The 23,337-nt window shown below is 39.8% G+C and overlaps 1 long non-coding RNA gene across 1 annotated transcript in view; it reads right to left on the minus strand.

Annotated features, from left to right (window-relative positions):
* LOC117946070 overlaps positions 1–1,310 on the minus strand; it is a 23,783-nt gene extending 22,473 nt beyond the window's left edge. Inside the window, exon 1 of the long non-coding RNA XR_004656962.1 lies at positions 1,265–1,310. This is a non-coding gene — a long non-coding RNA (uncharacterized LOC117946070). The remainder of the gene's footprint in view (positions 1–1,264) is intronic.
* Between the last annotated feature and the right edge of the window lie 22,027 nt (positions 1,311–23,337).

Here is a 23,337-nt window from a genome sequence, read left to right on the forward strand (position 1 = left end):
TTTGGAAAAAGGCTGCAATGAAACAAAGAGTGAAAAATTTAAAGGGGTCTGAATACTTTCCGTACCCACTGTAAATAGACTTCATTTCTATAGCGCTTTTCTAGTCTTAACGACTACTCAAAGTGCTTTTAAATTTTACCATTCACACACATCCATACACACATTAATACACTGTGGCCAAGGCTGCCATAGAAGGTGCCATCTGCTCATCAGATAAACATTCACACACATTTGCACTCCGATGGCGCAGCATTGGGAGCAATTTGAAGTTCAGTATCTTGCCAAATTACAATTCAACATGGGACTGCAGGGCCAGGGATCAAACTATTAAACTTCCAGTTGGTAGGCGACTGCTCTATCACTTGAGCTGCAGCCGCCCCATGTAACAAACATGAAATGTACATGCCCTCATGTAGTTAGAATATGCTGTCAGAAAATTGTTTGATATATAATGTAAATTACGGCACTTTGATGATTCAAGTTCTACTGTTAAAAAATTAAGAATAATGATCGTTGCCCTCAGCTTAACTACATGAGTTGCAGTGGTTACCGGCAGCTGTACTCTGAACATGGCTAGCTGTCACGGTAGGGTTCCACATAGCAAAACACCTTGTGAATTTCAATCAGAGAAATTTTGATCTTGCTTTCAGAAGACGTCACAGGGCGGTAAAAGTACACAGCAGCAAACCATCGGCAAACTGTTAGCTCATAAATGCTCTGGTAAGCTGGGTATGTAGCCTAGCTGCCTTGCAATGCTTAAAATAAAATTCAATGTGCGAACATGCCAGCGGTTGACCTGTCGGCTAGCTGTTAGCTAGAGTGTTTAAACGAACATCTACAGTGGTGTATTTTAGGGTGGTGCCGATGGACGATATCACTACCCTGTCAGACACACGCTAATGCTGGTCGCGGGCGCTGGACGGGAAATTTACAACCGTGTCAGGCTTTGCGTTGTGCTGCACAGGGTGCAAGAGAGGGCCCCTTAAGTGGAAGCTACTTTTTTTAAACCCCTTTATAGTCTCTCTCTCTCACCCTGTCACTAGCAGCTCGCTCTACCTAGACTAGGAACGTACACAAACTGTAACATATCAGCATGCAAGAAGCTCTGCGCCCCGGTTTGGATACAGCGGTCTTGAGCAAGAGAGAAAAGCATGGAAACATACATTTCATAGTTATCCCACTTTCCTGTCTCCCCTCACAAGTTTGTGAACACTACTGTGTGTGTGCATCAATTATTAAGTCTGATGTCCTGTGGATACAAAACAATGTTATGTAGGATTTATGAATGTACGTTAGCAACAGTAGGCTAAGGTTGCTATTTTCTGTGTAAGTTAATATTGTTCTGTTCACGTGCGCTGCAAGAGTTGTTTCTGTTTATTGAATGTGTCATTCAGTGCAAACATGACAGAGAATTGTGAGAGTATTTTAATCTCAGTAACGATGGTATAGTAGGTTATTACAGTCTCTCTGTTAAAGGCAAAAGTTCCACTGTACTGTTGTTATGCAAATCACGGACATCTGATTGAGTATACGGCTTGAAAGTAGGTCAACTCATAATTTACTGCCCGCTTTGTCAGTGGGGAACAGTCAGAGCTCTCTAGGCCCTCAGAGATGTTCTAAGATATTCTATTAAAGTGCTTGTATTGTGCTTATGGTTAAAACAGAGAGCTCAACACACATGGTGAAAAGAGGAGCTGCAACAAAACAAATGGTGTTTTAAACCACATAAACCTATTCTGGTACAACCTCTAAATACAATTATGAACCTGAAAATTTGCATAATATGAACACTTTAATTAATAGTTAAAAAGTCCTCAGTAATTTTAGTTAGTCGATTCATAATTTAACAATCAACATTTAAAAAGGTCCCATGGCATGAAAATATTAACATGAGTTCCCTTAGCCTGCCTATAGTCCCCCAGTGGCTAGAAATGGTGATGGGTGTAAAATGGTCTGCCCCTTATGAGGTCATAAGAAAAAGCCATGAGAAAAAGTGAAACATGTATTTCTAACTAGCAAAGCATGGCAGTTGGTCAAGGCCACACCACCACCCTCCACCTTGCCCCTCCTCTCTCCTCCTCAATAGCATTTATAGCTACAAACTCAGAAATAGCACGTCCTAAGTAAAGCACTATGTGGAACTGGCTCTTGTGGCTGTAATTCTGCACCATGGCTGAATTTTGGGAAAGAGAACAGGGAACCACTAAGGCCTGTATAAAAAGCATCCAAAAATTTTCTTTCAACAATCTTTCAACGGACCTTTTCGGAAATAAACCCTTTGAAACTGCCTGTTTGGTTTGTGTTGGAATGTGAAGGGTAAACAAATTGTCAACCTATCAGAATGTTGCACTCAATGCAGTTGCTAGGAAAAAGATGTCATGCTTTCAGCTCTGGGATTTGTGGCCCAGCTAAAATTGACCAATCATATCTGCACTTTAAATGGTCGGGATTTGTTATCGCTAAATTTATTCCGCCAACTGTGGGCACAGGCATAGACATATGTACACAAGCTAGCACTGTTGATAAACTAGGCTAGCTAACATTAGACAGCCTGCTGGTTCATGATAAAAAAAACAGGAGTAATGTTATTGCTTCTGAAGACCAATACAAGCTATGAGGACATAATTGTGAATTTATTATCAACACTGTTTTTAAGATGAACTTTTAATGAAAAGGTGGAGTCGGCAAACAAAGACCTACATCTTAATTTGAAAATCCAAAGCTTTTGAGAGGCATTTCAACTTCAGTTAAAATTGGTTTTATTCTGGCTGCCTCTGCCATTGTTTTATATGTGTTAAGGTTTATTAGGGGAAACTTTCATCATGAAAATGAATCAATCTGTAAATTGAATGTTACCAACATTAGCACATTTACTGTAATTCTGCATTGTAATCATTTCAATCAGGAGAGACATGTTGGCAGATATGCAAATAAAGTTTATTGTACAGTTTAATGAAATGTACAAAGTCTTTGGCGTTTAGACTATTGCTATAAGAATATTTTGCCCATACATAGGGGAAGAGAACCATCAGATGCACCAGATGGAACCTAGACACGGTGGTGGCAACGAAGAAGCCCAAAAAACAAGACCAAAGGAGGCCACTGACTGGTCAGCTAAAGTAGATGACTGGCGGTGGAAGTGGAGGTGGAGGGTTGCACTCTTTGCCTGCAATGACAGCTGAATAGCAAAGGGAGAAACCAATTTTTTAAAGCAGGGTTGTGATCAGGATGTGATTGGCCCTTGCAATTTGTGTGTGATTCTGATTGTTAAGCAGGAAGGTGAATGCCTCCAACAGCTGATTCAATTTAGGTAGAGCATTGATTAAAATATTGAGAAGCATTAAGAATTTACACCAAGCTACATTTCAATCAGGAGAGACTAGTTATACACAGCATGATAAAATGTACATTTATTGGTATATCAGCTAAATTGATTTAGGAGTACATCAATTAAAAGTTAAGTCTTCCTGAAAGAATTTACGCTGGGCTACATTTCTTAAATAAACTGTAACATACATACATTGTATATATTAATTGGTCGGTGTGCTAATCTCATATTATTATTTCTTAAAATATTGCTTGTTTTTGGTGGTGTGTTTCAAAATACAGTAATCACTGCTTACTGTCCATAGTTCTGAAGTGTCTGTTGCTGATGATCACTTAGCTGTATGCGTGCTGTCATGATGTGTGGCCACATGAAATGCAGTTGGTTTTAGGAGTCGTGCGTTTTGAACCCCAGCCGGTTGTCACCATATTCTGCAGAAATGCACACACACAGCCTCTGTGATAATGTGAGAGGATTTGCATTTTGCTTTCAATCAGCTGTTTTTTGTTGTGCTGATAATACTCACTCTCTCCCTGCTGTTTGCCTGTTGCATTGTTAAGTCTGGAATAGCGTCTTAATTGTATTTCCTGGGCTGGAATTGTGATAGGTAATATTCGCAGTACTATAAGAGAGGACACAATAAGCTAGGCTGGTAGTAATTTTTTTTTCCAAAAAGGGAAGGGGGGTTAGAGGGCCAAGGTTTAACCCTTGTGTTGTCTTCCCGTCAACCATGAAAAAAAATGTTCGTCAGTTGTTTTCAACATTATTATTGCCTTTTACAAAGGTTTTGTCACTTTTTCAATTGTGTGGGTGCTTTTTTAAAATATTTGTAATGTTGACATTTTCAGCACTAATTTCGACTTCCCATTTTTTGTGACAAAAAAAAAAGTTAACTGAAAACAGGTCGAATTTGACCCGAGAACAACATGAGGGTTAGGAGTCACAGTTTACTACTGGGCTTTGTGCACCAAAAGCAGAGCAAGGCTCAAAAGCAGGGCCTGAATCAGCTAGATTGTATCCAATCTTAATGCAATTTATGAACCTCACTAAGGAGGCTCACAGGATTATTATCAACAACAATGCAGCACCCTCAGTCAACTACAGACAGATACACACATGCTATTATTATTATCTGCACTAGCATAACTGAGTTTCTATTGAAGTGACCACTTCTATACTCATTTTCCTATGACAGTGACTTAAAATTATCTGAAATGACATAGTGCAGCACCAGTAACTCAATTAGCTCCTGTGAACTTTGCAGAAGAATAGAAATGTTTGCCTTGCTCCAACATTTGATCTCAAGCCCCCGACAGGGATTTCAAACTGTCTGCAGGCAAATGAGAACTGTCTGGTATTTCTCAGGGCAATGCTAAATCAAATTAGCAAAAGCAATGTTAATTTCAAGCAGCATTTCATTAAAAAGGAAAAGATAATCAGAAACAAAGACTCCATGTCCTTCTGACTAATCTAATAATGCTTTGTCTGTTTGCTTTAATCACATTTAACGATTAAGAAGAAGAGACCGGGCTAAGTCATGTAGACATAGGGATCTCATAATCTGCCTGTCATGGCCACCATCTGATTTCCTGCTATTTGTCACAGTATTGATGGAGGGATGGGCGGGTGGTGTGTCAACCCTCAGCTGATGTCTCAAGAGGTCCACTAGCCCCAGGATGGGACTGTTCAACTTCAGAAGAGAGGGTTCAGATATCACCTTACCTAAAAGAGTTGCTGCACTGAACTGGGGCACTGGCAGACATGACCATTAGATCTGAGGCCTGGGGCCTGGTTGCTAAAAGTTTAATCTTCTTCAGTTTTCTTCGAGTTATGGGGCAGAGCCAGAGCTCAGGGAACATCTGTGTAATGTTAAGTTCTGTCATGTCAGTTTCCAATCTTCCGTTGACAGTGAAATCCGACACCGACTGACCGAAAAACAAAACAAAAACACTTTTTAAAATTCAGCAATGCTACACAGTAGAACCACACTTCAATATAAATTATCATTAACAAACATTTGTCAGTTTGTTGACACGTTTTAAATCAAGGGCTGTGTATTTGGTTGTATTGGAAAACATTATATTGCGAGGTATTTCTAATAATTGTATTGTCCGTGTATTTAAAAGGGAAAAAGTTGAGTTAACAGCTCTGTCATGCAGTCTCAACAAAAACGTTATTTTCAGTAGTTTAGTTGTCGTAGGGCTGTCCTGTTAGATTACATTATGTTGTAGATGGATTTCTAGTTTTCTGGTCATTCATAACATTAAGTTGGTTAAAACTAATTACACAAAAAAGTATTGTTTGCATTTTTTTGATTAATTCGGCATAACTGCATTGAAGATACTGCTTGTTGATATGCTCTATTTACTACCTAAAGCACAGCATATAAGACTGTGTAGCTTTCTTTGAAATTATTAAGGTACAATTCACATTCAGAATTATATTATTTTAGCTGTTGCTGGTATTAATTATGGAGTACAACCTAAAGTTTGGTGATTATCTAAATTACCCTGTATTTAGGAAATCCACAATTTTGCCATATTTCTAACTGTGGTTGATTTACTCTGTATTTTGCTGCAAAAAAACTGATTTAAAGTGACTATTTATGCAGCTGCGACTGTAGGGGGAAGAGTTTGCTGAATAAGGAATTGAGATGAAAACACGAATGTTGAATTAAAAAAACCCTCATCAGATTCCCCTCCCTTAGAAAACATTAAAATAACTCATTCCTCATCAGTGGGTACGATCACTTGAATGGAATCAATCAATTGTGTTCCGCTTGGCTTTGCACTTCTTTGCTCTTCGTTTCCAAATCCAATCTCTTCCATGTCATCTCAGAGCACATTTATAAGGGCCCAGCCTCTTGATTATCTCCCCCCCACGCCTCAACTCCCCCGCTGCTGCATGCTCCAATGTATTATATTAAATGAGGTGTCTGTCCAGGTCACCCTCGCCCCAGCATCCCACACCCCCTCTCTCACTGCTGGTAATCAAGGGAGAGGACCCCTCCCTGCTGGTTTTGTGCCAGCCAAGCTGCATAAATTAGCATTAATGAGGGCTGGAAAGACCTGCAGTAAAAAGAGGGAGCGACAGACTGAAAGGAGCAAAAACTGAATGGGGGAGAGAGAACTGCAGTTACAGCGTCAAACTGAACACCCACCTAAGGTTAAATTTCTCTGTCGCCTTACCATCTTCCTTTTTATACCTATATTTCCATTCTGTAGCCTAGCTTCTGTCTTTTAACTGGCTCCCACAGACAGGCTCAACAAAGCTCTGAGATGTAAAACAGTGGTGGCTTGGGTTCTGCCATAAATGAATCATAGATGAGGTTGTGTGAACATTGTTAACATAATCCCATGGCTCAGGCTCAAAAATACTGCAGGGCGCTAACGTCTTTGTTGTTCATCAAATATTGATGCATACATAATTATTTAGGCATAAAGGTGCAGATGGTGAGAACATGAAGATACATTTCGGTGGCAGAGACATTTTTTGTATTGGCGTTATGAAAGAAAATGTTATTCTTGTGGATCTTTTTAGACTTAATTAACTCAGGGATACATACAATTAAATTTTCATAATAAAGCGTTGAAAGTGTCATGTGTTTTGTATCGACAGTATTTGTGTGTATTCAGTTGGCTGTGATTATTTATTAAAAACTGTCAAAGCAGCATGCAGATGTACAGCATACTGTTGCTGTTTGCTCCTCTCTCCTATGCTCCCTTATAATCATTGGTGATAGCTACTGCAATTACAGGAAACATCATTGCATCACTTTATTCTGTTTCCCAACTTTAATTGCTTAATGCAGCCTTTACTGCTGCACTGCTCCCGTACTCTCAGTCACCCCCCTCGATCTCATTCTTATCTCTTCCACTGCCACCTCATCTGCTACCAAGTTCTTCCTGGTAATTAAAGTTGAACTACATGTAGGCCTCTAGTCTGAGGTCGGCAAATTGGCACAATCAACCATCAACTACCTAACGTAGTGTTTTCTTTAGTTTTTGCACAGACGCTAATTGTAATGAGATATCCGGTTAGCGCCTGTGTGAGTTCCCAAACACTATACCATCACCATGGGAGTGGGGTACCCGGTATGGGTGTGTTGCAAAAACAGTAGGTAAGAAGAATAATGTGTTACTATCTGTAACAGCAACATTGAAGTTGCAAAAAACAAAATACCGTCTCTTTTCAAGGATGTATTACAAGAACTGGATGAGCAACTATGATAGTTGCTCGGAGGTGCACCGCTTCCGCACTGTGTGGCCCTTAGAGCAGACGCATTAGAGACTTCCGCTGGTGAGAGCGTTTCACTCGCATTTGCGACTAAAAATAAATGTTTGCGAAATGTAAATTTTTGAGCATACGTGTGAATCAGATGATGCGTAGTCAGTAATGGGCCAGGGCTGCACTGGCCCGCCCACTTTACTTGCTGGCCCGTCCAGTCAAGTTTGATCAAAATATGTTTTGTTATCAAAAACATTTAAATGTTTGTAAAATAATAAATAGCAACAGAACTACTGTAGTTGTGTGATTTTAATGTTTTCTCTTCTTTTTAAAACAAAACTGTTTAAACCATAGAATAAGGATCAAACAATAAGGATGCCTTCAGAACGTAGTTGGCTGCTATGGTAACAACAGTCCGTCTCTCGGGGATGCCTTCAGCAGCTAACATTAGCTAGCTAGCTTTATAGACAGTGTACCATGGATGTGTTAAGCAGTGCACTGTTAAAGGTTACCACAACAGCAATGGCTTCTCTTTAAAGTGGTACAGATACTTTTCTTGGGTGGAATAGATTGTAAATAAGAACAAGGTTTTCTGCAGCACATACAAACATTTCCCCAGGAGAGCTGACAGCCCATCAGCGACAGAGGAGGTCCTCACAGAGGTAACATTAAAAGAAATAAAAAATAAGATAATCTGTGAGTGACATAGTTTTTAGTTTTCTTCGATCCTGTCACTGCGCGTGGACTCTACACACTGTCTAAGAGTTGTTACCTTGCTGGACACTTTTTTTTATCATATTTTCATTTCATAATTCAAACAATGCTTGGCTGAAAGTTTTCATTCTTTGATTTTCCTTTCCTGCTGCTAGCACACTGCTCTTTATGTTCTGGCAAGAGTCCTGAAGCAACAACGCTGTTAGGAATGCACAGAGGATATGTTTAATGCGTGATCGCTGTCTGATTTGGGCTAGTTTATGTCCTGCAGGACGCCTTCTCTGCTGTTGGGGTTCATGTTTAGTTGCCAATTTGTGCAATAAAATGGTTAATTTAATAACTGTGCTGTGCAGAGCCAATGCTGCTGGTTCTGCCATTGCAAATATATTGTACTCTGAATAGGTTAAAATCAACAGGTTTTTGTCTATATAAATTTATATATTTATATTTATCTATATATATTTGTCTATTTTTAGAGCTTCTTTGGTCGAGCATGTTGTAGACAGTACTGCCATGGTTGTAATCATGGAAAGTGAAACTTAAATCATGGAGCGGTTAGAATTTAATAACGCAATTAATAAGAGATTCTTAAAAACGTCCTTCTTTTCACATTTTCATTTACAGCATTATATGTTATTTACTGTTTATCATAATAGGTTGAACATTAATTTATTGAGAGAAAACCGGTAGTTCTATGTAAAATCAGACATTGAGCCCCTCCATATAGCCAAAATGGCATGATCCTCATTTTAGAATGCCTCTGCAAAGATTTGACTGTGAGATAAGCAGTCGAATCAGGTTCCTTTGATCAAAGCATCGAATACTCGACTATTCTGGGTCACCCCTAGTACACACCTACAGTACGTGCTGTACACACATTAGCAATCAGCCGTTATTCAGCTCTACACCTCTTTTGACAGCTTGAGGAGAGGCTGCTCTGAGGGCTCCAGGAGAGGCTGTTATTAAGCTGCAGTCCAGCCCGTGCTTGCACAACCGAACACAATAAAAATTCCTTTTCTTTAATTAACTTTTATGGCCGGTGAAGAGGACACGCTGACACCTGTCTTGAGTGGTACCACCAATTATTTCTTGCCTTGCACATCTGCGCATGTAGTATAGGTTGTGTATGCGTGTGTATGTGTGTGTGGTTGTTTGCACTGCAGCATCACAAAACATGACCTTTTCCCTTCAATGCCCCTGTGGTAAGAAATAACAGTAACAGTCACAAATACCACATACAACAAGTTATATTATTTTAAACAACATAAATGGATGTATTCTATCACTGTTCCCCTATGCATGAAGAAATGAGCAAATAACATAATGTTATCAGATAAACTGTTTTTCAAATACCACATTTGTCTCTCTATCACACTTTGCAAAGATTTCTAAAATGTTCTGCACAACTATTGCAGTGCAATGGTCTCACACACACACACACACACACACACACACACACACACACACACACACACACACTCACAGTTTGCCAGGGATAACACAAATTGGATCATCTAAAAATAGAAATGCATTTCAAGAGCAAGGCAAAGTTTGGCAGCAGCTAAAAAATCCTACCTCTACAGGGGTTTCAATTAGTGTTGCTCAGTCAACAGCGTAGCAACTACTTCTTTCTTATTAATAAACAAAGCCAAACTTCTTTTTTTATCACAAATTAAAACACATAGCTGGCGCTGATTGCTGATAGAAACAACTACTCTTCCTGTGCTTAGTTTCATCTCCTGCATCCTGTCTTGCCTGGCATGATAAATGAAATGTTGTAGGGAGGCGGAAATTGAATCTGTGACAGATTTCAAGGCTGGGTCTGAGAGAAAAAAAGTTCTGTCCAGTATTTGAAGATGGAGTTTACACCAACATGTGATATAGCATTTTTTTTTTTTTGTTAGTGAATTCAAAAGGATTCCCTGTCATGAGTTACTTAACCTTTTAAATATTCTGTCTACGACTGTGGCAATATTTTTCTTCCTACTGAAATTCTTTGATATACAGCTTTGCATTCATAAGGAAGGGATGTAAAGCTACATGAATAATAGGTTTAGTCAAAATTTCTTTAATAAAACACATTCATTGGAGTAAGGTTTGTATGTTAAAATGTGTGACTACAGCAAACCAAATACTATTATACTATATTATATAGATTCCGACAGAAAAGTGCAGTGAGGTGTTGAGCTATAATCCGGCTACATTAAATGGAACGATATTGGATAAAATAAAGCCTATCAAATTCCAATCCGTTCTTTTGTCCACCTAAACCATGATGTTGCAACGCTGCTACTCTCTTTCATGGAAGTCTACAGTGTGAGCGTTTAGCTGCACATGCAAGTGAAAACTAGAATGTAAGACTGTGAAATTTGGGTGGACCAATAAGTGACTGTGAGTTCAGAAACGGAGGTTGGACAAATACACTGATTTGCTACACTCTGATGCAAACAAATCTGTAATTTATCCTCTCTCTTTGTTATTGGCAAACAGCAGTGTTTAAAACATTGCCACTTACACCGATTAAAATGATGTCACTGCCAGCAGGTCATATCAGCTGTCGCTAATTAATGTTGATTCTGTGGGTAACTTGACAGGCCAGAGTTAAACATGTCAGGTTTGTGTGCTCTCTGCAACCCGTGTCAGTAGTGGGCCAAAGATCATTTGTGAGGGAAGAAACACAAACTCTGTTAATGCATCTTCTCTCTGACGATGACATTGTTTCAGTTTCAGGAGTCTCATTTCTCTCTGTTTAACATTCATTATATGATATGATTAATTTAAGCTTATAAACATAATACTTCTTTAAACTGAAACACCAGTATTTAGATTAGGAAGTTTGTGAAAACAAGGTATGTCCAATTAAGCGGGCTTCAGCTAATATTTCAATTTAACTTAGTTAAATCAACATTTAGGTTAATTTAAGTACTGGCTGAGACTCTGTATCTGTAGACCTTTAATACTAAAAGACATAAATCAAGGCAAAAAAACTTGATCGGGAAATCCCATGTATGTAGCAGCGACCACAACTGTATTGATTTTGACAAGAAAGTTGAGTATTGTACTAAAAATCTTAACATTTAATGGAAAGGGAGACGATGGATAACAGCTATAACTCTAAATTGTACTCATGAAATACAGTAGCTGCCATCCACAGTGTCCTCATAACAGCGTGACTGTGGACAGTCACTAAACATACTGTGTGTCACAGTGCATAGTGTAAGGGCGTCCTGGCGACTGAGTTGCGACATAAAGCTAGAGTTGAATATTAAATATACTTACATATACATACAAAGCCTGAACTACAAGCAGGATGACACAATAAATCACTAAATTATGAAATGAAGTAGTAAAAAAAAAAACATTGTGGGTTTTTAACCTGCTGTTATCCCTCATATTTCTTTGAACTGATCTTTATTACTTAACTTCCATATCCCGAGCTTGACACTCAAAAGCTTGTAGTAAAATATCTTACCTTGCACACTTCTCAGCAACCTTGAGAATACAGACACAAGACACTAGAACCTACACATTTATAGATTTCCACCTAACACACAACATGAATAATGAGAAAACTATTTAACTGTGGTTAATTATAGGCATTCTGGGAGTCCATTAAAAGTGTCCTTGTAATGCAGATGTCAGAAGTTCTGTGGGGGTGGGAGGGGCCAAGGCCATGATTGATGGCCAAGGATGAGCAATTGGAGCTGTGAGCTGCTAAAATATCTCCATGGCCGGACATGCTCCAGGACCCAACCACAGTACTGTAAACATTTCACTACATGCCAACATGCTTTACTGCCTTTAAAGGGAGGGGTATGTGCATTTAATACTAAAGCAAGCTGCTGCCAAGGCTCATTACCACAGCTGTGTCACTACATTCATACACCCATCAACAAACACACATCATCCATCCCATGGTACCATATGCACACAGACTTTTCCAGTACAGTGGAGCGCATAAGTTTATGAACCCATGGTAAAGTTGACTAAAAATAAAATCATCTTTTGGAACTGTATCTTAATGCCTTAATTTGAAAAATCCAACCTCTAAGGAAACTTTGTGAATGAATAATGTATTGTATATAAATACATGTTCTTCCTTAAAATACAGGGGGCATAAGTATACACATTATGTTAAATTCCAATAGAGGCAGGCAGATTTTTATTTAAAAAAAATCGTAGCTGAAGAAAGTTCTGGGGGAAACACTGTAGAGGTTTACTCCTAGACACAGCGGCCAGAGGTTCGACTCCACCCTGCAGCCCTTTGCTGCATGTTATTCTCCCTTTCTCTCCTCTTTCATGACTTCAGCTGTCCAATAAAATTGAAAATGCAATCTGAAAACTGGATCAACTATTTACAGCTGGAACAGCTATTTATCTATATTTCATAGCTGTTGTGCCTTTCATGTGTACCTGCTGCGTGAGCATAATTTTTTTATTTTTTTATTGATAAATAACACAGCAGGATTATGTTGTAAAGTAAAAGCCAGGTTATGCAGAGTTAAGGGCTTTCCACAAAAAGAACAATACCTATAACAATAAGCATGTCAGCATCCATACTGATGACCAATAACATACTGTAAACGGTGGCACCAAGCTCATCCTGCACGCTCCAGGTGTGTCAGAACACAAAAATGTCTATCCCAGTTAATAATAATAATAGTAATAACAAAAACACCATTATTGAGTCTAGCCATGAAAACATTTTTGTAAATCATAATTTCAAAGCTTTAAATAGTCTTTGTGAATGCGATGCTTTTAAGATTCATAGCAAAATCCCAGGGCACAGTTAGTACGCACAATCAAGTGTACACAGGGAGATCAGCAGTCTGTGTTGGTGTTGTCCCTGGACAGAGCTGCATTTAAAGCAATAAGGAACTGTGTGATGAGACAATAGTGTGCTGTTGGCATTGCTCTCTGGCAATCCTACTATACCTGAGTTACTTTGGATCAAGGAATTGTGACAGCACGCAACCATCAGGATGAAAAACTACAGACTAAAAGGCAGGAGTTGACACTGCTCCTGAACCCTGTGAACTGTCTGAGAGGTGTTTGGAGAGTCAGAAAGAAAAAAGAGAGAAATAGAGCAATGACTGCAGGTAAATAGAGAGGAGGGAGAGGAATGAAAGTGAGAGAGAGGAAAAAGGGGTGAGGGATGGAGAAGAGAAATTAGGTTGTTATGTATATTGCTGGCAATTCACACACGCACATTCCATCTGAGATCCCATCAGCTGTCAAATTGGGAAAGCGATGGGGATGTGAGAGCGGCAAGAATCTCAACAAGGTCTGAACTTGGCGCACCACTGAGACCTAATCAAAACACAATCACGTTCACTGCCAGAACAGACGCACACAGGCCCGCACCCATACACTCATCTCCCCACTCACATTCTAACCCAAGCAAATGCCTAGTCACTCCCTCTCTTTTTCACACAAACACCGTCAAACAAATGTACACATAATCATGCACACACTCACAGAAAAACATTAACTTGCAGTCACACATGGGCAAACACATTCTGTCCCATGCAATCACACTTCGGCCTGTTTCAAACCTTTCACTGCTCCAAGGCGGAGAGATGATGTATAAAACTGCCCAGTTAAATACAGGCTCTTATCTCTGGCTTTGACCCGTGACTTGAGTTTATCTCCATTATGCAGTGGTTCATTTCAAAAGCTTCACCTCTTTGGAGGTTATTGGTATGAAAGACACAGACAGGAACTGGGGTTGCATATAGGGATCAGCCTAAATGCTTCTCCGACTGAGTTTAGCCTTTCTCCCCAATGCCCTTAGTCGAGCCCACTCACTCAGGTATGAGTCAGCATCACGGCTGACCAGCTCCCGGTCAGCATGCTCACTGTTAATCCACACAGATAGGCCAAATGCTGACCACTAGCAAATAATTGCTTGCAGTTGGCTCTGCCAAATCTACTGTAATGTGGGAACAGGTGTCTGAATGTAGAAAGAGTATTTCTCCCTTGAGATTTGTTCAGTTCTGTGAACTAAGAGATTCTCCTGAGTAGATGTCAATGATAAGATTAGGACTTGTATGGTTGGTGAAGTATTTGTGATAATGCTCCAGCTTTAACACAAAAATTGAATGTTTTTATTTATTTTTATCTTATCCAGGAGCAAACAAATCTTACTGTGTGCCAAGTGCACACATATGCCTGTTGCTTCATAATGGAGCTAGAAAAGTCCATACTTCATCAGGTAAGAAGTACTGACTTTGAAGCATTTTCCTATTTACTATCTTCCATTGAATTTGGCACCCTTTCCTGAGAGAACAAAGGAGGTGAGTTTCTGAGGCTCAGCTGTGTCAAGAGCCCTATTGAATACTCTTGATTTCCGCAGCAGGAGAACAGACAATGGAGAAGCATGCTAAAGATAAACCGTTGAGAAGACAGTGATGCACAACAAACTTGACTTTATAATACATACACACCATAAATAAAACAGAATACAGGACACCCTTAAAAAAGCAAACAAATGCACCCGGTGTCTCTTCCTCTCAACATGATTTCCATTGCTGTAGTTATACTGATAAGTGGATCTGTCAGATAGTAAAGAAAAGTCAACCCAGTTACAAAAACACTGACAGCTTGTGGGAGGTTTGTGAGTTTAGCACTATGGCAGATGGACATAAGATAACACTGGAAGTGTTTCATCGAGCAAGTCTTTGCCACTAAAAGGAGGGTCAGAGCTGCTGTGTAAAGCATTGGTCCATTAATTAATATTGTTTCTGCCAGGCACACACAACTCAACTAATAAGTATAGGTTTCTACTAAACTCTACTAACAGGTTGTCAGTGTGACATCGAGCCGCCGGGAAAAGGCAGTCTGCTAAACTAAGAGAATAAGCCCCTTCCTGGCGAGTCACTCTGAAGGAAAGGATAAATGCTGGAATCAACAACAGGCTTTAGGGGGTCCTCTGGGGCCAACGAGCAGACTGGTAACACAAGGGAATGGGAGGAAAGAAGCAAGAATACTTTGTTCTGAGGAAAGAACAGTGGCTCTTTAGCACATACAGACTTAGCTGTCCTTTTGAGTAGGATTATGGGGCGCTACAGTGGAGCTGCAGATGTGCACAGACACACAGACAGAGGCCCAAAGCTTGGTATCAACTTAACACTGACACACCACGCCACGGCTTGAGAGATTACAGGGGGCTAGATGTGCCATTTCTGACATACCGTAAAGTGCAATGTTGCCATCTTTAACACCCCTCTAACTCCTCATCTCGTTTCCTCTCATCTACTCTTCTCCTTTGCAGTCCCTTTCTGTCAAGTGGCACATAGGAGACCGAGCTGAATGTCTGTGTCTGCTTACTGAGGCAAGTGAACATTTGAAATGTTAGGGTGATGTTGGCTTGAGTGCTGGAGAAGATGCCTCAGAGCTAAAGTGAAGGACCATTAGGGAGACGGTGATAAGATGCATGCATGTAGACAGGCCTACAGAGTGTTCACCTTGAACCGTCTGGTGTCATCTGCTGAGGAGGGCTATCACACAGTGAGAGCAGAGCATCAAACTCCAATAAAAGTCCATCGCAGCTGACAGCAAAATCAAACTAATGCCTACAAACATGCTGAAAGGTGCTGCCAGCTCCACACCCCGTTATTATACATGCAGAGTGACTCGCTATTATTTTGATGCTTTCTCACTTTGGTTGGCATTCCTGTATTGGTCAACTAAGCATAAAGCTTTCAAGAGCTACAGTAACACTGATGTGTTTGGCTATAGCTTCTGGTACAGTTAATGTGAATGAGATGAAATATTGCACAAGCATGTTCCTTCTTGGGAAGCTAACTTTGGTCATGTGGACCCTTCTTAGCTGTACCTGGGCAGGGAAAAAGAATCAGGCACCAAATGGCCTTAGTTTGTCCCTCATGGATCAACCCGAATTCTCTCTTTCCTGCATCGGGTCTCTTCCCACCAGTGTTTGCAGAGTTGAAATTTTTTTTAAATAATTTATGCTGTTAATAACCAGCTCAGTCTCTGTGGTACAGAGCAGTCCTGTTCAAACACAGCTGCACATCTGTGTACGTGTGTGTGTGTGTGTGTGTGTGTGTGTGTGTGTGTGCGTGCACAGAATAGTGAAAATTGGACAGTGTTTGAACGGTGAGGTGAAGGTGTGTGTATGAATGTGTGATTGCAGTGTTATCACAGACTAGGCAGAATTGACTGATGTGATAGTTGAGGGTGGTTCCAGGGTGGGCTCCTGTGTCAACACAGGAGAAACCACAGATTTCTTCCCACAGCGTAGGAGCTGAAGGTCACACATTGTACTATCCTGGAAAGCAGAAGGTAGAGGGAACATTGAAGCATATTGTCAAAGCTTAGTTTTGTTAAACTACAACATAATCATTTCTGCATAGTTATAACAATGGTCACAAACGCATACACAACCCAGACCAACAATATTCACACAAACACATACCAACCATCACCAAAAGGCAACATTAAAATACAGCAATCAGGTGGAGAAAACAAACACTACAAATGTATGGTGCGATCCACAATTATCTATAAAAAACTCAGCAATTAGTCCTAGTAAGGAAGTGACTTAATGTAGATCTCATCATTTTCATTATTGTCATCAACAGCATCAACATCATCCTGTCCTATTCTGGGTTTTAGTTCCTTGTATTGTATCTATCTGTATTCTCTTTGTTACCTTGTAACAGTCGGCAAGCCTGTCTGCCTGTGAGCTCACTATATTTTCAGCCCATCTATATGCCTGTTTCTCAAGATGGGAGGTGCAGAGAAAAGGCGGGCCATACTCTCAGCAAGAACAACCTTGGAAAAAGTCTTATGATTTGAGCGAGCAGCAATATCAATAATAATGGAGAAATTAATAAGCTGGTGCATTGGCCTGAGGGTTAGACTACAAAAGGTGGAGGTGGTGGGGTACAGTTGCAGGCTGTAATCAGCAAGTGTGGGGGGGTGGGGCATATGGCTAGAAGATGGCAGGAAAGAGAGAAGGAAGAAAGGGGGAGGGGTCAGGCTAGTGTGGAAGAGGGGATGGTAAGTGCATGATTTCCTTAGCAGCAGTATGGTGCTGCAGTCCATGCTGTCACACGTCAAAGAGGGAGCAAATCAAAAGCAGCTCTTTTGATGAATATAAAACAGAGAGTCCTGCTGAGAAGCACTCTCCCTCCCACCCTTTCTAATCACAGAGCCGCAGAGGAGGCGGGCTGCACCAATCCCCCAGCCCAGCACAAAATGAAAGGAGAGCAGAAGGGGACAGAGAGTACACACGATCACAACAAAGGCTGCTTTATAATAGCAATAAACATTTGTCCTCTCGAGACATCTGCATGGAATGATGGGTGCGGTGTGGCAAGATGCAAGAGAAGATGGACTGGCATCAACACATTTCTACCCCCCTACCTACCATGCACTGAAGCATGTTGCTTAGCTTGCAGGGTTATGATAAAATGTCTAACATTCTCCATAAAATGCTCAAAAAAGCCTTATCTTACAGGCATAACTTTAATTAACCCACCATACCTCTAAAAAAGCGCTGACTGTGCTTCTGTTGAATTCGTAACATCCACGACTCCAACTCTGAGAATGCTTTTCAGGTGGGATTAAAAGGATACAAATTGCCATTGGCTTGTTATCTTTTAATAGTCAGAATTTTCTTTTTTTACATCATTGTACATGTGTTGTCTGTATCTTAAAAAACAACAATGTGTATTAAGAGTAAAGTCCAATAACACTCCCTATGCTATGGAATTTAATGTAATATAGGCCACATCTCTACCTCTTTCATGTTTCCTCTCTCTGTCCAAAAGTTCTCAGGCAGCAGTCTCAAACAATTTGTACTCCTTTTCATCCTTAACTGTTACTATTGCATTTATATTATGCCTTTTTTATTTCTAATACTAAATTTAGATATTTGCATTTTTTAACACTATTACAATCTAATCTTCTTCTCATTTCTAGCAAATCTCATCCAAATATTGATGAAGTACAATTAGTTTAATTTAATTTAAAAAATAATTGAATTGATTAGACTAGATCTTTCAAACAAGTACACATTCATGCATGCACATACATTGGGACATTGTATGTGCATGCATTCACACATTCATGTATTAACACACAACTTCCCACACACTTAACCTCAATGCCAAATGTTGGCACCATAGGGCGAAAACTAAAGCAAGCTATAGAGATGCTAGTCACAGTTTATCCCACCTGTTTCCTTTAGTCAAAGCTAAACTACTTAAAAAACTACATAAAGGAAAGAAGGAACAACTATTTGCCTATGCATGGATCAGTCACTACCACCCAAATTACAATGACTCGGGCTCCACTGCAGCACAGTCAGGTCCATCTACATCGTCATCACTGTCTCCAACCAGAGCTCAGTTTATGTAGCACTGCCTGGCCTATCCTCCCCTTGGCAGTGCTCCTCTACTGCTCTCCAGGCAGCATTAGTATGTGACATCAAAGCCTAATGCCACCCAAGCCCTGAGCAGAGAATGTGACACATGCATGGGTGTCACTGCCGTTTCACCTCCTGCCTGCTGAAGTATGAGGCAATTTCCTGTGAGTGGTGCATGGTGAGAGAGAGCGGGAGGCTGGGCACAGCCCAGCCTCCCGCTCTCTTTGATACTGTCAGGGAAGAGTAATGGCTCTTTGCAGCAACAGCCACCACCAAACTAATGTAGTGTGACTTTGGTTCTCCTTTCCAATGCATTACCACCATAGTGAGTAAGTGTGTATAGTGTCCCAGTATGTGGGAGGACGGGACGGACAAAATCCTGGAACGCGTTTGTGCAGCACAACTCTTACCGACCAGACAGGATGCTACTATAGGCCTACCAGTAAAATCCAGCACAACACCAGCCTTGTTAGTCAGAACAGCTCTAACTAATCTTTACAATGATTTCAAGGTCACAGGGCTTTGGTACACACCAAGAGAGCAGCTTATCACTGGAAGGACCTCATCTAATTGGGCGATCTACTATCTCAGCAGCTATTACAGCCTTGCCCATTGTCCCTGACCTTGCAAATTAAATAAGCAGAGAGTAAAAAGTTGTGTCATCATTTTTGCACATTTTCGTTTAGCACAATTTCCATATTAAGCAAAAGGTAAAAAAGCAAAGAAAGCTTCTCTATTTGCAGACCTGCACACCTCTCTGGTTGAACTCTTGGCCTTCTTTCAGTTACAGACTTAATTGCAATCAGGCCAATCCAGAAAGTATACTGTAATTATGCAGAATTAGAAGCTGATTCAAATTGCACAAAATTATAATTCATTAAAGCTAATTGGATGCAATGGTCTTTAGGCTTACTGCCAGACAGTTGTATGGAGATGTCACAAGATAGTGGGTCTTCTGTGAAGCCTAAGGGCTTGGGGCTTAGAGGAACAGACTGCTTTTCTGCTTGGCCTTGGCTCCCACATTGAGTCAAACATGTGCCACCAATAGAAACCCATTTAACAGGCAGACAGCATACCAAAAAGCCCCAGTACTGAGGCAGAGCAATTACAACCATGGCCAGTCAGTAGGCCAGTGATTTCTCAAGGATGGCTATCCATGGTGCTGAAGTAGACAAGGAACACATTAGTAACTTTGACACAATAGACATGTTACAGAGTGCATTACCAAATAGTAGCTAAGTATGAAGTTAGATTCAGAGCTTACAGTGTGACACATCATTAGAATACTACATGTTTGATTATTGGATATAAGTTCAAAAAGTAAACCCATGTGTACAATTTGACAATGATGTGTGCTGTGCAGTCATCACTGTGGTGACTCTGCTGTATTTCACTGCCGTGTACAATGGTGTCCTTACATTACCAAGGGGAGGACAGTGAACTCATGACAACACACGGCCATCATGGTGCAAATCAACAATTTATTTTTAAGAAATTCCAATCCCAATTGTGCCTTAGCCTGCAAGGCATTGTTTGTATCACTGTAGGTCAGGTTTATTTAGCAATTGTGTTGTTGCTTGTTTGTTTGTGATTTTTCTTAATTTGTAGAATGAAAATAAAGAATTTTGATCACAAAAAAAGTTTTAAACACTGCTTTTAAAAGAGAGCATCAGTGGTTGTGAAAAGCAATAAGACTTAAAGATAACATCAAATGAACAAGTCATTAACTCAGATTGAAAGATGTATTTTATCCCTGTTTCTGCTTTAGGTTTTCAAGCTTTGTGGCTCTTAATTTCCAACATTAGTAAATTAGTTATTAGCTAATCTAATATCACCAGTAATCTATGGGCTGAAATATGTGCCAACAGAAACTGAATTTGAATCATTTGTATTTGAATTCGAGCATTGGAATTATGATTATTATTATTGAATTATGGCATTGAAAACTGAATTTGAATCACATAATTTGAAATGGCATTGTTTAATTTGAATCATTGCATTCAAAAACTGAATCTGAATCGTATAGTTTGAAATTTAATTTATATGTTTGGACAACACAATGACTTTATGACCACAATGCTTGTGTTGCAGTGAACACTTTAAAGATGCCATCACACTAAAAAAATATTTTTCTGTAGAAAAGAGCTTGACAAGAAATAATGAATACATATTTAAACACTTAACATTTGCGGATGGCAGGAAGAAACTGCAAGAAAGTGACCCAGACATTGAAAATTGACAAAGTTCCTTATAATTGAAACAAGCAATGTAAATATCAATGTCTATTATAGACTGTCATCTATTGTTTATTATGCACACAGAGACAGACACCAGGCAGCATAGCTCTATAACATATAAACACAATCCTGATGAGGTATTGCTGATTTATAACTTAGAAAGGCCCAATATGTATTGTCATATGTGTAGTTTATGTCTACACACAGTGTTAGCTCAGGTGAATATACAGTATGATGTTTTATTGTTTTTTGTCTAGTTTACTTTATTTAAATCTATTAAAAGACATGTTTCCTCTCGGAGACCACTTGCCCTTACAAATAGACATGTACTGAATGAGCACTCATAAGCTAAGTTTCCATCCACTTGTCATTAGAATTATCTGAAGTTCGGTAAAAAAACTCATGCAAATAAAGTTGGTGAATGTGTGTTTCCATCCAGCTTCTTTAAAGCGAATAAAAACCTGTGTGTAATGACGTCACATGCTGTTTTGAGGTAAAATTGGTATATCTAATTGATTTGAGACATTTTAAGGTGTTTCCATTCGTTTTTTGCACTGAATCATTCAACATTCAAGCAAACATTTGCAAACAAAGTTTTGCTAGATAAAATGGATCGCACCATCTAATCTGTCTCATCAATATTGCACAAGTTGTAATAGTGCTTATGTGTCGCTGCAAGACAACTCTCTTTTTTGAGACATGTATTGCTGTTTGAGTGCCTTCCATATACTCCAGAGGACGTCCCAGGGCTTGTTGTAACTTTTGTTGGCCATTTCCATCGCGAGTACCTGATAAATTATGGCATTACTTAGATTTTTCTGTCTAAAATAGCCGTTATATTTTGCTCGTAAATTAAATTCAAAAAGTCTCTTGTCTCCTCGTCCTTCTGCTTACATCTGTCTTTGTTGACACCCGCCATGTGTGCAAACAGAGCGGAAATACTGGGCGGAATTTAACCAAAACTTCTTCTTCTTCTTCATTTTGTGGCGGGTTGCAACCATACAATTTACACAAATTTAATCGCAATTCATTATTTAAGCAAAAAATAACGCTTCCATCAGTGTTTATGGCATGAGCCGGTTATCGATCAAGATAAAATCTGATGAGACCGAACATATTTCCTTCAATATTCATGAAATTCAATCGAATTTTACATTTTCCATAAGGCCTTTTTCATTCAATATCACTTAAATCAGATAAAAATGTGTGGACGGAAACATAGCTATAGACTGAATTGATTTGAATCAATGTAGAGATGAAATATATCTATAGTGAGAGAAATAGAAAAACAAGAGTGTAAAGGTGAGGTGGATAAGGGGAGTGTAACGAGGCAGGGGTTGTCTGGAGCCTGTGGCCTGGGGCAGTGCATGGAGAGAGATGAACTGTGTGTGCACACTGCAGGGTATCATCTGAGAATGGTTGAGCTCCTCTTACAACTACTGAGGCTAGGTTTGTAGCGCAGTGGGTGTCTGGCGTGTTTGTGTTTGAATGATGCATTTTTTTAAAACAGTGAAGAAATGCAAGATAGTGGATAGAGAAATTAAACAATGGGACGTCTAAAGGAAGAAATTAAAACAAACCTAACGTTTTTAATGAAACATTTCCTAAAACAATGCTGTGTGCACATGTTCCTAATATCCCTTCTTTGGGAACTGTGGGGCAGATGTCTTCAGCTAAGGGCAGCCCTCCCAGTATCTTCAAACAGCCTCTTTGAACACATAACACTGTTTTCCCATATGAAGCCAGACTCTGTGCCTGCCCTCTGCCAAGGCCTCCCACCCACCCTTTATATTTGTTAATTGTTGACTTGTGCAGCACTGTGACCTGGCCCTATGTGTACCTGTACTTCATCTCCAGCTTTCCTTTTTCCTGAGGAGATCTCCGTAAAGCTCTGCTTTCATTGTATGATGTCCAAATTTGAGGAGTTTTGTGTTTCTAAAGGGGTAATTATAATATGCTCATTATTTCTGACCTGATACTAGCCGCAGCAGGCCAGGCACACTGCTTGAAATGGGAGTTCTAGTTCTTCCTTAACCTCAGCATTAAGTAGCCTCTTTGATCTCTCACCAATGTGACAAAGCAGCACCACCAGGCCTCCTAAATGAACCACTCAGAACACAAGCAGCGGGCAACGACCTCAAATAGAGCTGGGGAGAAAATATGCAGATCCACTAGGAACGCACCAAAAAAAAAAAAAAGAGGAATGAGAATACAGGGTCTTCAGTATAATTAACTACAATGAGCTGGAGGCAGATGTGTGACTCCTAAACATAAAAGAAATGATTACTCCTGGTATTTTTCACAAATTGCTTTGAAAATTAGGCGTTTACTCAACAGAAGCAGAACATTTAATCTGTTAAAGGTTATTTGTTATCTCCAGGCACCCAGAAAGTACTTCAATTGTCTTGATCCTCACAGGTTTTGGTGCTAATCATTAGGGT

The sequence above is a fragment of the Etheostoma cragini genome, chromosome 1 (assembly GCF_013103735.1).
Source record: "Etheostoma cragini isolate CJK2018 chromosome 1, CSU_Ecrag_1.0, whole genome shotgun sequence".
Lineage (NCBI taxonomy): Eukaryota > Metazoa > Chordata > Actinopteri > Perciformes > Percidae > Etheostoma > Etheostoma cragini.